This window comes from Varroa jacobsoni, unplaced genomic scaffold, assembly GCF_002532875.2.
Source record: "Varroa jacobsoni isolate VJ856 unplaced genomic scaffold, vjacob_1.0 scaffold_753, whole genome shotgun sequence".
Classification (NCBI taxonomy): Eukaryota; Metazoa; Arthropoda; class Arachnida; order Mesostigmata; family Varroidae; genus Varroa; species Varroa jacobsoni.
In genome coordinates this window covers 14,561-29,586 of record NW_019213655.1, presented here as the reverse complement: position 1 = coordinate 29,586, position 15,026 = coordinate 14,561, and the positions used below count along the sequence as shown (strand labels likewise).

The following is a 15,026-nucleotide window of genomic DNA, read 5'->3' as shown; positions in this document are numbered from 1 at the left end:
TAGCAAATCTAGTATGTACAATAGCAACGGGTATGTGTATATATGCCTCGGGCAAGCTCGAGTCGTTTAGAAAATAACAGCCACCTATTTCGTAGCTAGCAGAATATATATATATATATATATATATATATAGCCGACAATTATTCTTCGATCCCATGTAAGATGAGTTGTTTATTTTGAAGGAACACTCGTTGGGTGGGCGTTGTAACGGATTTACGTCTATGCACATAAATACGCCAATTATACCAAGTTCTAAATAAAACTATTTGGAGACATTGTTGAAGTTCTCACTCAGGAACTTTGCAAATCGTTTCTAATTCAATCAAGAGCAAAAAAAGTACATTTAGGCCATTCGTTTTGAATTAAGATATTACAGACAGCATGCCGGAACATATCAATGGCATAACGGTAATACAGGGCGCAACAGATAGGAAAAAATCATTTTTTCAGAATATCATGAAATATTTATGTTTTTGAAAATTTGATCTATCTGAGAAAGATTTGAAAAAATGTTTCTATTTAATCACGCTCGTCATAAAGTGCGTATGCTTAGCGGCGCTTGAATTAACAAGTTCTACTTTTAATCAAAACATGCCATGCCGTTACTGTAGTTCGTGAGCAAATGAGCTCCGGAACTAGCTACGTAGACGAATTAAATTAGTTCTACGTAGTTGAGGCACGTATTTGTATTTCTAATATCTTAAAATTACGCTGGAACTACCTAGAAAATTAGATGGCTTTTGGGGTAGCCACATACGTAGTCTTCTATCTTAGTTTCCTTCATGCTCGGGTTTCACTTTGCATGCGCGCAAATTTACAGAACTGCCATAACCTGTAGTCGTCATGGCAATTGCGCGGTTTTCCACAATAAGTGTATATCGCGACAACTGTTTCAGAAAAGCGGAACGTTCGGCAAACCTATTCTGGCTACAGGTATCCAGCCAACGTATCATTCTCTGCTTGATCTGATTATCTTCTCCTGGGTGCGCGAAACTCATCTTTCGACCGCTGTTGCAATGTTTTTCCCCAATCGTTTCCCAGCCACATTCGCTTCTGTATCCTGGTGATCGATGCCTAGCGAAATTATTGGCGTTCCATCGCTCGGTTGCCTGCTCAAGGCTTTTGGCCTTTTACCCAGACACTAGTGCAAAGAAAACACAATCCATATAGTACCTAATCACGCGGAAGATGTTTCCGCTCTTAGTTTATATAGACGAAGGAGACGAACCTCGATATCTTATCGAGTTTGCCCACTACGCTGCTCACTAATGCACACGCCCTCACACAAACTGTAACAGGTAGGACCAGCTAAAGCAATACGCATTAATGCATTGTTGCAGAGCCGTGTCGAACCCTAAGGCTTTCAGGCTCAGAAGCTTCGCTGAACTTTATTGCGAGTATTAGGACTGCTCTAATCTTTAATACAAAAGCGAAATGTGTTACACCGTTAGTTGAATGAAAGTGCAGTGACAAGATTTTCCTGTTATATTTTTTCACCGTTCTCTAATGGAAACATTGCAATTGATTGTTAAAAATAAAATTTTAGAAAAAAAAAAAGAAAAGCCGGCAAAACTGGTCTACGCAGAACGCGTAATGACAGGAAGTCATTGGCTTAAGCCAGCAGACTATCTTAGTACGCATATGTAGAATCTTCTTTATAATTTAATAGAATAACATGCCTCTTTGATGCATAAAATTGTCGTTTTGTTAGTAATCAAATAATATCTATGTTGGTTTTTCATTCATAAATATATATTGCTTGCGCCGATGCAAGCACCCCATACGCATTGTCCTCAATCGATTTCAGGAACGAATGAAGTCTACCGAAGTAGGTAGTCGTTTAAACCGCCCAACTCAAACGCACACGTCACTGGCGAGCTCCCTATTATTGCTCGTTCGCAGCGAAGATCATTCGCTATCTTTCCGTACGTACTCACAACGGCTGGGAAAAAAAAACCGAAAGGCTTTTAGTAAAACAGACAGTTCGGAATTGAATGAAATAGCTATTTTGTCTTTATGCAAAAATATGAAAATGCAAAGCACTCTGATGTTATACGCATTTATACGCAAAAAAACTTTTGTAAAACAAAAGATTTGTTTTTGGTCCTGCGATGTGGAGATTCCCAAACTAGTTATAACAAATGACAACTGGGACACTTAATATTAAGTTTCCCAGTTGTTATTTAAATTGCTGGACAGCATTCGCTCTTACTTATTGAATCTCTTTTACCGCTCCAGCTTTCTTTGTCCACATTTACCTCGTGTTCTGTGCAATTGTTTCCTTATTTAATCTTATTTTATGTGCAACTTTGTAAATTTAGTGAGTACTTCTTAGTCCTGAGGGAAATGATCGCGACCGAGCCATACGTCTGTTACAAAGATTACTACGCTAACTGAAGCGGTCAACGGCGGCGTCGCCCTGTTACCACTTCAGAAACGAGGGGCAAAAGTAAGAGGCACCAAAAGCAGTAGCGAAATCCACGTGCTGCCAACTTTTGCTCTTCGTAAAACTATTCATAGAAAAAGTTCGTAAATAATTTTGCTTTGTAGACATCTTTCGGGAGGGACGGTATTGTGCAAGCAAAGAAAAGAACTAGGAACGCCGTCACACTTTATTTTTGCCGGAATGAAGCGAACTGGTAAGGGTATCCGCAAAAAAGGAGTGTCTCAGGTGAGTGAGATCTCTCTCTCTCTCTCTCTCTCTCTCTCTCTCTCTCTCGCTCTCTTCCTTTATTACGCTGTTACCGTAAACTTCTGTCTGATGCCGCCAATTACGGTAGTAGTATAAGCCTAAGTGAATGACTTCTACCGCCAAGGTGGCAGTGTAATGCGAACTATAAAAATTAAAATGTGATGCTTCTAGGCCACGTTAGGATTTAAATTCTACATAAATAAACGCCTATAATTATATTGTTCTGTTGGGATACGAACTCACGCCTAGTCTCGCATCATTGTCACAAGACAAAAATGCAAATATATGTGGCCATGTACATACGTCTGAAGAATAGCATTTGCTGTCTACTTGTCAATGTAACGTTCGACTAGGCAGTAGCGTCATAGTCCATATCTCCATCAATATCCGCTGTCTATAATCATTGCGCCATGGATTTATTCCTGATGATATCGTCAACCCTGATCTAGTTTAGCGTGCTACGCCATACCAGCAGTCGGTCATTCGTAGCAATTAGTGTCGAGAACGCTATTGATGATGGTAATGATTCTGCCAATGATGACAATGATTCTGTTGGCTAACAATATTAAAAGGTATGCTACGACGTAACTCTTTTGAAACACGCGCTGCCTTATATCAAATATTATCGATAAAGTAAGCCACCAACATAGACCGTGAGTCGCACACGTGTGCCCTGTATGTAATCGAGTACGTAACGTATTTGCTTACGATGGAACCAGCATTAGTCTCCTCTACTGATCCCTTATTCAACCCCCTCACACAAACCAGCAGTACCTTCAGTAACGCAAAAGGTCGTCTATCGGCTGCCATCTTTGTTTTGTAGGAGGACTTTGGCCTACCCTGGCTTAATTTCCAATTACTCAACACTCGAGACATCGATTAGCCTCCACTGTATCGTACTACTGTTTGTCCTGCTGCAACTGTCCTAGCGCCCCATGTAACTTCCGTCGAAAACAAACATCCAGTAAACCAGTCGGACATATGCATACATAAAAGGGGAATAATCACGCAAGAAATAGAACACGAAGCGCTACCAGAAGAACACAGATCTACTTTCTCTTTCATACGACGAATAGTGACGCAGAACTACACCGTTGTGTTGAACCAGTTTGGCTGCTTTTCCGTATAGCGCATAGCCCGCAACGGAGTCAACAACGTATCCTGTGTTCGTCCAATTACTATTATTCGTAGAGGCTTCTACCGACGAGTCTCCTTTGGTCAAAGAAAGAATAATAGCTCTATATCCGTGCTTCCCTCTAGAGGCTCAAGGTGAATTCGCATGTACAGTTTCTTCATTTATCCATGCTTGCACACAAGCAATGGGCCGCCTGTGTCAGTAGCTAAGGAGGGAATATTGGCTTACTTTAACTACCCAACGGTAATGATGAAACCTACGTTACCGAGTGATGGCCCACACGTTACGTGAAGTAGACCACCATCTATGAGCAAGTAAGGCTGAGTATGGCCAACAAACAGCCGGCGAATTGGAGATTCGTCGGCAGGCCATCGACCACTTGGTAAAGTAGAAGGAACGCGTTCCGACGTTCTTCGCGAGGAGCGAGACAGAGTTTTCCCAGTATTTGAAGCCACATATTAAATTCGTAAGTATGCGGCCTACCACAGGGGTACTTGGTCTTTCCGGTTCGCCTATCCTATAGAACTATATTCTGGCGAATTGGGAATAAATGTGAGAAACGGCAAGGCACTGGGGTGTACAGAATCGAGGGTGAGGCACTTGCTGTATGAGCCACTCGGCTATTGCTTTCATAGCAAATGAAGCGATTGAACCGTGCGCGAGTGGGCGACCACTTGGCTGGGTATGACGTGTGCAGGCAGATGCATAGAGCTACAACTACACCTATATCGAACTCGAGCTAGCTAAGGGCTCCGTGGCGGCCTTATAGATGCGTAGTAGCATCCATGCACACATCACGGTCACTGCCTTGACTATCAAACAAATTGGCATCGACAATCGACACCAGCAAAGAAGTCATCGTTGTTTCTAAATGTACCTATTCGTATGGAATAGTTATGCCATACAGGGCAATAATTAGCCATGAGCGGCTCTGCTCGTTCTGTGCTAGATGTAGTTGTTACGTATGGATTTAGGCCATAACTTCGCGTTTTTTTACCGTGGAGTAGACACAACAAGGGCGCGTCAACAGAGTCAAGATTGCCGCCGTATAAAAGTCCATGACGGAGACAAATGGGATATGTCTCTATGCGGGAACACATGTGCGAATGAGAATTCGTCTGGGGGTCGGAGTAAGGCAGGAAAGCGCGATGGCTTGGACGGACCGTGCCTATAACTCTGCTTGGGAAATTCGCGAAGTCTTCTTCGTTGAGACGAGCGAAGGCTAGCGCTCGACGCTGAATTGAGCGGAAGAATAGATACTTGAAACAAACAGCAGGTTGTTTTAGTGTATAATAGATACGGGACACATATTTGCGTCGTCGAAAGCTAAAAATACAACAGTGCTCGAAACGTGTCCTCAGAGTGAAAATGCGTATCTATGTTAGGCGTATGTTGAACATATATGGCCATTGTCGACCCATAACAAGTTCAATGGAGTACCTTAAAGTAATCTTCAAGGTAGAAGATTACTTAGCTGATCGTTTCAGCAGTGTACTAGAGTCTGCCTGCGCCTAAGTTTAACCGAAGACAGAAAGGACACGATGTTTCTGTTTGCCAATCTTGTGCTAAATCAATCTCTATAGTTATCTTGACTCAAACGTTGACCGCTCACTTCACGAACCGGACAAATGTACCGTAATTAATCTCACATTTTTGATCGGTTTTCGACCACATTTCGACTGCTGGTGCTGTTTGTCCAGTAGAACGCATATGTTGATTGTCAGGATCATAACCATGCGACATACTGTCAGAAATATTATTTTACAGAGTGAACTCTGATCGTAAATGCACATACCGATTTGTAACAAATTGGCCCCTTTTCTTTTCTATACTTAATCGGAGAGAGTATACAAGTATTATTGTATTTTATGTCTGTTAATGGCGATTCAACAGTTTGTCTTGACAAATACTCCAACGTGTTTATGGCTTAACACAATGTACACTCAACAATGGTCATCGGTTGAACCTAACCAGCATTATGTCTTGCTAGAAAGTTTCGCGTGGATGCGTACCGCTTTCCGTGGGATACCACGAGCGTGCGGCCATCGCTGGTTCACATTTTAGCATTGGTAAATGGCTACCATAGCATATGGTAACTATGCCGTTTAATGAAATTCCTAGAAAAACCTTGGACAAATTCAGTAACGCCTACTTCGGATAGGCCTTTTGGTTGCTTGAGTAAATTACTTCGAAGATCTATTTACGTAATAAGAACAGCTCAGGCGTTGAAAAATCAGCGGCATCCACGTCTGCAGTTGCTCTATTTGTCGCGTCCTCTCAAGATTTACTTCTCTCTCTAACACACGTATGCACCTTTATCATGTTTAGTTCAAGTTTCCTTTCGATAAACCCCCTCTCGAATAGTGTTACAAGAGTGCCCATGTAAGCCATCAGCAAATCTAAACCAAAGATACATAGCTCCGTTCCGCAACGTTGGCCTACTATTTCGATTATATAAGCATGAATCCTATTCTTAAATAGTGACCTCTCAAAATCAATGTACGGAAGTAAATTTTCCGACTGTAGCCATATCGTTCTCAAACAATTGTTATTTGAATACGGGCAGACAACCTGTTCGCGGTAGTGGACAACTGATATAAGGCCAAACATACCAGCTGTGATACTTGGCGCTCCTTTGCACTCCGTCTTAGATCAGGCGTCACTTTGTTAAGCCATAACTTGAGACATCAAACGCATATTGTACTAAAGCGTGCTATTCACAGGTAGGATGCATTCAATGGCTTCGTTCTGCCGGTCATAAGTTCGCAGTTCATTTCTGCCGCGGCGTTTTGTACCCAAACACAGACGGCTATCATATACAACCGCAGTACAATCTATACGATAAGAATAGTAATAACAATGGGCCGGCATGTTCCCTTCCGTACTTGTAACAGCCCGTATTGCATTTGTAGGTCCTACCCAGTGTTCGAGACAACATCGAATCGAACCTAAACATCATACATGCAAAAGATGGTCAACGCGATCGGTGAGCTTCACCAGCAGCGCAAATTCTACATGACTTTAAGCAGTGACTTAGCTATAATAAAAGCTCGATGAAGCGGCTATATTTTTCGCCAATTTCGAACTCATTTTGCAGGAAAAAGGCCTTAATATAATCCAGCATCAAGCAGCGTTTTCGTATAAGCCTCATTGATCTTCATCGATAAATCTAAACCTCAATGTTGCTTACTATCTCTAAAAACCTTTGTGAATATAACGAGTCCGACGCTACATACAGTCTGAGTCCTTCTAAGATCAGTCAATCCAATGTTGTTTATTTCGGTTTGTTTGGCGTTTAAGGACATCGTGAGCGACCTATGTTGGTTTAGGTATAAATGCAAATGCAAAGAGAAGAACGAGACTGTAATGTAGGACAAGCAGGGTCCCTGTTTGGCCTTGTACTCCTCTCATGCGACTTGTTTGTTGACATGTTCATTAAGGCGCCATTGTTTTCAAATAAACTCTTCGTATGTGATTTCGCTGAGCTCATCTTATTACTCCTCAATCAATATTGCCAACGTTGACGACTGGTCGAACTGTGAATAATCAATAGACATAGAAGATCTCGAACCCGTTGAATTATATTTTCTACACATCTAAAATCCACGAAGTTTTCCTCATAAGTTGATCTAACGAAGGACCTCAAAGTAAGTGCAAGTTACGCATCCTCATATTTAGTATTTCTATTTATAATCAATATTTCAAACGTGTCCTATTTGAAAAATGCCTGTCTTTACCATACAATAATTAGAATTAGTTCCTAATTCTAATCATTGTCGCTGCAAACGGGCGAGCTCACGCAGGGTCTTCCAACACATTTATAGTCGTGTTACCAACTCTGTTCAATATAAACAACAAATCATATGGTTTGTCAAATGGGATTTTCTCTAATCCCTTTTGTTGGTCTTAAAAATATCAAGGCCAGCGCTGAGAATAGCATATTTACACCTCGGATAAAGCACCATAGCTCATTTAAATCTGCAGCAGGCCTTACCTGTGAAAAAATTTGTGTGTGATATTGTATGAAACTCACTGCAAATGAGAACGAATAAATTCATTTGTAAATATCCATAAGTTTTTCAATAATTTATACAAGAGATTCATCCACCGAACTTCACTAAGTGTACTCACCACTGTAGCGTGGGATTTTAGCCAACATCGTAGTAGTACACGCTAAAATTAGACCTCCATCGGTCCGTGGTTTGGCAATTTAAATTCTTACGATACTAGTATCGTACTTTTATCGTAAAAAAAAAAAAACTATACGTATGATTTCTAACTGCTTGTTATATCTGCGTTCTAAACACTTGTGTAATAAACGTAAGGTCGAGGTCTAGCTGTAATGTTTCGTTTAGATCTATGGCCAGTTACCAAGATACACGATGGCTGCCAAACAAGTATTTTTTACTTTTTTTTAAAAAGTCTAGCACGGTCCCCACGCTGTGAGTGTATAATTCCTACTCAGCATGTCAACTTTCCTATTTATATATACACACACCTAGGGAAAAAACGATCCAAATCAATATTTTGAGTTGGAAGCCATGGATCACGCAGAGCAGTTACATTCGAGAGGCTTCAAGGCTACGTCGACGACTCGAGTCCAGCCGTCCGGGTGACGGGCGAGATCTCAATCATGGTTTGCGACGCGCCATAAAACCAGGACTATGCGCTGCTGTGGAGACTGTCATTCGCCGTTCAAAATGCCCGACAGTTTGAATACGATGTCTTGGCCACACATACCCAATCCAGAAGGGAGCTCCGCCCTCCTTGTTGCGATTGTGGGTCACTCACTTATTCCAGTTGCTAACCCTTCATTGGCTGCTGCCAGCATGATCTCCAGCTGCGACGTACCTCGGACTCTTTGGACAAAGGCGCCCCGCGTCCAGGCGGGTAACAAACTGCACCCCATTCGAACCGCTCCTTATTTTCCCGCAAAACACAAAGGGTGCTGACGTCTTCATTGGCGCCCGTGTAAATCGTGGTACATCCATAAACGCATCAGCAAGACTTCCTCAAAACAGATCTGATCGACGAATGAAAATTAGTGGCTAGTGTAGATTTGCAAACGTTCGGAAAGCTTATTTTACGTCGACGTAAAACTTTTTCAACGATGAACTGAATGAGCTTTTTTCGTATATTTACTGGCAGTAGACAAAATGAATTTGCTAGACCATGGCCAACTTTTTTACACAACGAAACTTACAAGAAGAAGTTTAACGGAACCCTTTAGACGTAACTGTGAAATCCTTTATTGAGCTACTAGAAAATTCCTGTTTTAATCATAGGAGATTTGTGAGGAAAGCGGTACGGCATCCGTTAAGTTATTTGACAGTAACATTGATCCTGTTTCATGTGTAGCTTACGGAGTGAATATCAAAGCGAGCCTTTTCAACTGGCTTGTATTTTGATTTCATTTAGCGTAACATAGCATCAAGCAATGTCGTTCTCATTGCCAGGAAAGCCGTTAGACAGCACTTGTCAGCACATGTAAGCCTGCCACTAAACAAAATTCCCTCCGCCAGGGACCCATCAGTGACGTTACCCACAGGTCTTAAAAAAACGTGCATGGTACGTTTTACTTTTTTTAGGTCAGATCACGTTTCATTTCCCTCAACCATTGTGCGACATGTCGCCTACACATGAATCGTTTCCAAGCATAGAACTTAGAGAAACACATAAAAAAGACCATAATCTGTTTGTATCAGTCGTTCGCGTTAGTCGACCAACTCGTATGGACAGGACATTCGAAGGCCAGAAGCGAAAAGCCGGCCCAGTCAATTACAATTGTGCACTACAAATAATTAAAACCATGTTTAGGTTACCACAACCAGCCACATGATAATGGAAGAACTACGTATTCCTCGTGTGTTATTCGTTCTTTATAGGCACCGCCTAAAAACAGTTATCCGCTTGGAAGCACACGGTTTCGATTACCAAATTTTGTACAGTCTTTTTTTTCTACTTCAGACTGTTAGAACTGCTTCTTGTTGTCGCCAGCGATCTCCACACCGTGCCCATCTTTACATGTTTGTAGCAGCCTGTATTATCGTCGGCCGTTGCCCTTAGTAATTACGATGTCCCCTTATGTAATGAGAGCTCACAGACTCAATGCAGAAGTGACGAAGTTAAGAAATGTAAACGCAGTGTACAAAATAAGGGGCAAAAATCTACTGACAGCTTAAAGACGCTTACTTGGCAATTTGAGAGTCATCAGTTTATTTCTATTAAATCAGCAAACGAGTAAAATGTAGCGAATTTGAGGCTAAAAATATATTGTAATGCGGTAAAGGTTTTAAAACTGTTAAGTGATTTTTCCAAACTGCCAGAAGGCTTGTGCCCCATTCTGTACATATATACCCAGAACCTCAATTCCTCTATGCAGTAAAACAGCAGTGTATCCTTTATATAGTATTTTTGGCCCCATTGCTTTGTCTAGGGAAAACGAAAACCAGCATGCCCACTCTTATTCCGGCCCATGTCCGACCCCTGGCGTGTCAGGTCCACTGAGCGTGACGCCTGCGCACAATGCCTGGGCTACGCCGGTTACCCTCTCATAGGTGAGCCCTGTTGGCTGAAGATGCACGCCAGCGGCAGATATGGCAAACCGACACTTTGCCGTAGCTTAGCACCACGTCACGTCGGCCTATGCTGTGACAGGCCTTTGTAATTTGGCCCCTTAATTTAGAGCCTACTGGGGGGTAAGGCGGTGGCAGAAGAGAATACAAGGAGGCCTGGTGATGTCCTGACCCCGTCCTAATTCTCTGTGTGCGAAGAGCCAACCGATTATTTAGGGTATACTATAGGAGTTAGGAAACGTTAAAAAAGTAATTTGGCTGCGTGTCAGGTGGTTCTCGGAGCTTCCACCCATTAACACTTCTGCATAAAATTATGGTAATAATGGTAGATAAAATAGACGTTATATATATATGCAAAATGAAATAGAGACTGAACGGACAACTATGTAAGAGAAAATCTGATGGTATCAATAACCTTCAGAGGAAGGCACCTATCTGATTTTCTGACACTTGAGCAAATACGGAAGGTATTGGGCTGACACTGATTTTTTCTGAATTCGGCATAAACCCTAACCGTCTGTAGCGTCGTTCCTAATACGTCTCGTCCGTTTTCAACTTGAAGCGAGTCGTGTCGAGTTTGCCTTGATATTGCCTTAAGCTGTAGCTAAAACGGCACTGCCATTGTGGACCGACAAATAACGCTAATTTTGAACGAGCATAAGTCTAACTTAGTGACAGATAGGTTTCTAATGGCGTAAATACGGAAACAAGAAGGATCTGATGGTGGCGTTGTGAGCAAATTGTGTTATTGAAATTTGTATGCATTATTGGCACCGTAGGACACCAAAACAAAAAATGGAAGTATCTTACTATTCTGCAACGTCGTTAAGGTTAGAAGTTTACTACATGTTTTGACTGCGGACGGCGTTGACTGTGGCAGAATCAAAGCTCACTCGCAGAACGAGAATTTATTTGATTTTTCACGAATTGTCTACATAATATTATCATTTTTATCACATGATGAATATTAGCGAAGGGTGTATGCGTTAAAACGTACGTATAACGGAAGCCTTTCCGTGCAAAAAATATCATGTACAACCTACATGATTACTGATGCGGTCTGTGAACCATACAGATAGGAAGTCCTAAACTGTTTTAAAAGATGTCTTCTTGGATGCTCATTTCGCCAATTTTCTAGAATATCATGTCAGATTATCGACGATAGCAATGGAATCTTGAGAATACATACTATACAATTAAAACTAGAAAAATATTAAACTTCTTGTTTTGTTTCTAGTGAAGAGCGCTGTTATCGCTATGATTACACTTATTTTTAAGTCTGTACGTTTTACGTTTTAGCCTTCAAGCGGCTTGAATTACGAAGTTCAATAAAGACTTTCGTCAGTATGTCCTATTTTTAAAATACCTATTTTAGGGATTTTCGAAGACACTAAGAAGGTTCATTAAACATATAACTCGAAATTGAAAAAAAAATTCATTACAGTCCTTGTGCGCAATAATCCTCATTTTAAATATTAATAGAAAGTACATAATTTCCTACATATGATAAACAATATGAAAAGTGGAATTTCGAAGTTATACGACGTCCTGTTAGTTTGATCTGTCCTATATCGTAGCCTAGCTGTGGTTCTAGTTCATCGATGTTCAACCAAGGTTTTCATTTTTGGAATTGAAAATCCCAGCGGAAATATCTCAGATTTCATGGATTGTCTCGATGTGTTTTTTTTGGATAGCGAATATCTCTCGAAAAGGACAAAAGCCAGTTTCTAAAAGGTGGGCCACTCCCTTATTGCACGATCCATTGGAACGACAAAGACCGTTTGGTCGTTGAGTTATTAGGCAAGCGAAACTTGGAACAAACGGGATTTTTATTTAATCTATGATAGGGGTTCGAGTCGTACTGCTTACTGGGCGTTGTACGAGCGTGAGGGCAGCAATACAGAACAGGGCGATAAGTGAATTTCCGAACGGAGAAAACTTTTCTTACAGTTATCCGCGACTGCTTTCAGCCTGAACGGCAAATCAGTACCAAAATCAGGGATCAGATATGATTGTTGGCCTTATTGAGCAAATTATGGTGGTTAGTTAACTATAGGTGCCATACACTTGAAGCATGGTAGCTCGTTTTCTGGCAGCAGTCTTGTCCCAGATCCACACGTCGAGAACGTTTAAGCTCTTGCAAAGTACACATTGAATCACTATTGTACAACATAAAAAGAACGCTTACAATTTGCTATATACGTATTTCTCGCATTAAACATGTTGGCCCCTACCCGACCTTCGAGAGAAAGTGCCCCGAAATCTCTTATTTGTTTTGTTGGTAACTGTCAGCTTATCACTTTTCTTCATACGTATTTCATTGTTGTAACTTGTCATTTTGATCAATCTGGGCTATTTTCAAATCCTTCGGTGGTCGTTAACTTTTTTGACAAGCAGCTCAACACCCATATCAAACAACTTGGACGGAGCTTATCGATTTTCGAAAGCTTGGATTAGGTACTCATGCTTGATCTCCTGCAAAAGTGGTATAAGCCCTTGTGGGCTTCCATTTCAGCGGTCTCTGAACTCGGTCACAATTGAGAATACCAATTCTTATGGTCCGTTCGTCTCTTTTTTTATATCTAGCCGCCTGTCGACTTTTGCAGTAGCTTATCATATAAAAAGGGCATTTTTACTTTCGACTACTTCATCGCCGTCTTTTATTTACTCTTTCTCTCGCACCAAAGTACTGACCACGCCCCTGGCAACTGCTTGAGAACTGTTGACTTTAATCCGCTCGGGTGGGGGCCGTTTTTTTTGGCACCTACTTTTCCTTCTTTGGCCTTTCCAGATTCACTTATAATTCAACAGGGCCTATGCTAAAGTACAACCGGGAAACTGTATGCCTATGTACTCTGTATACCTTCCGTGGTCATAGGTTGTAGAACATCGATGAGAAGCTGTAAAAAAGGTGCAGAACTCTAAGCTAATATGAAATGCTGCCCATGAAATCGGTAACGTCAAAACGGCCGCCCGCAATGCAGGAAGAGGTCGAATGAAGAAGGGGACGGGTTGTGTACATCAGAAAAGCAGCCTCGCAAACATCAAGTAACTAGCCCGCCTATTGGGCAGCCTGCTTCCTAGGCTGACTCGTTATCGATGGCGGTGGTTGGAAAAGCTGCCTGCTGCTACCATCGCTAGAATTACAGTACTCGAACAAGGCGGACAAGATGAGATAGTAGCCTACACACACAGCTTTAAGACGCGAGAATTCTACGTCGTAGCACGCTCCTTAGGCGAAGAGGCATCGTTGCAGCACGGCTCTTTTAACCACCGCGAACTACCGTCCACTTGGCAACTATCAACGGGGGCTTGGCAGTTTCCCGGTACTCGAGCGGGCTGGTCCGTCCAGAGTCCAATGCCGACGTTCATCGCATTAGCAAACATCATTAGTTTCCTAGACTCGTTAGCGTCTTAGCGACGCCTATGGTTATCGCACGCTTCCGTACTTTCGTAGGGGAAACGCTATGTTTTCTGCATCTGATTGCAATACTATAACGACTACCGCTGCTGCTCTCACAGTTGTTGTGGTGGGTGATTTTGGCTTTTGCCCGACCCCTCTCACTCGAGCCGGGAATTTTTCCTGCTAAGAAAGACGACTTATATTGTTCTTTCAGTTAGGTCATGCCGTTTGTTGTTCATTAGTCGGTGACTTTGAGAAGAGCGTTCGCCGCACGTTCGACTGTTAGAGTAAACAGGATATGTTTAAATGAAACTTGTGATCTTTGTTCTAACGAGATATCATCAACTACTATTCGAAAGTTAATTTAAGTCAAAGGAACCTGTGTGGAACACTTTAAGGCTTCATTACTATTCAGTGTCGGCTGTAGGCTTAAGGGGCAGGTTTTCATCTACTTAAACTGCCGTTGAAAAATGACGTCAATGTTTCCACTACAAATAACAGCAATGGTATACAAGATATTAAAGTGCAGAGTTCGTTGCATTGCAATTACAATACCATTCACACGTTAACGTGATTTAGCCCGATTAGACCAGAAGTGGCCTTTAAGGGACCTGTCACAATGTGGTGAGAGAGAAAGTAAAAACAACACAGACTAACCGCACCATCGGGAAGGGCAAGAAGAGCTAACGCCATATGTAAGTTGATGATGAGCGAGGCAAACCGATCAGAGAAACGGATGGTCACCTTGGACTCGTAACTGGATTATGCCCTATGAAATGTCATATGCAGACTCGGCTCTTCTTTATAGCGCGTTTTTTCCGGTAAGTATTCGTGAACGCAAACCTGCGCTTTTGAAGAGCCATCGAGTGACACGGATGAATAAACGCTATTGTGGATAAACTGATGGTCCTTGACATTCTTTGTGATGGTGAGATACTTACCTTAAAATTTAAAGAGACTTGAGGTGGTTTAAGTTCAAAACCCGGAAAGGACACGCCTTCGCTTCGTGCTGGGGCCCGTTGCCTGAAGCTATGTGTAACAGCAACACTGGAACTAAAACTCGAAACATTAACATTTGAATACATGTTTCGAAAAGCAGATTATGAAAATATCTCAAGCAAAGCTATCGGGAGGATTGCGGAAACATATGAAGACGTTGAAAGAATATCCCACCTAACTAAGTACTCCCCAAGCACCCTATCATAGGGGATAAGGCGCAAA

General features: G+C 41.9%; 1 long non-coding RNA gene across 1 annotated transcript; it reads right to left on the bottom strand.

The window, feature by feature from the left end:
* Positions 1–1,329: 1,329 nt before the first annotated feature.
* Positions 1,330–14,822, bottom strand: LOC111263289 (uncharacterized). The gene is made up of 2 exons (XR_002682145.1): positions 14,747–14,822; positions 1,330–1,942 (listed from the first exon to the last, which is right to left on the bottom strand). It is a non-coding gene; the product is annotated as an uncharacterized LOC111263289 (long non-coding RNA).
* Positions 14,823–15,026: the final 204 nt, after the last annotated feature.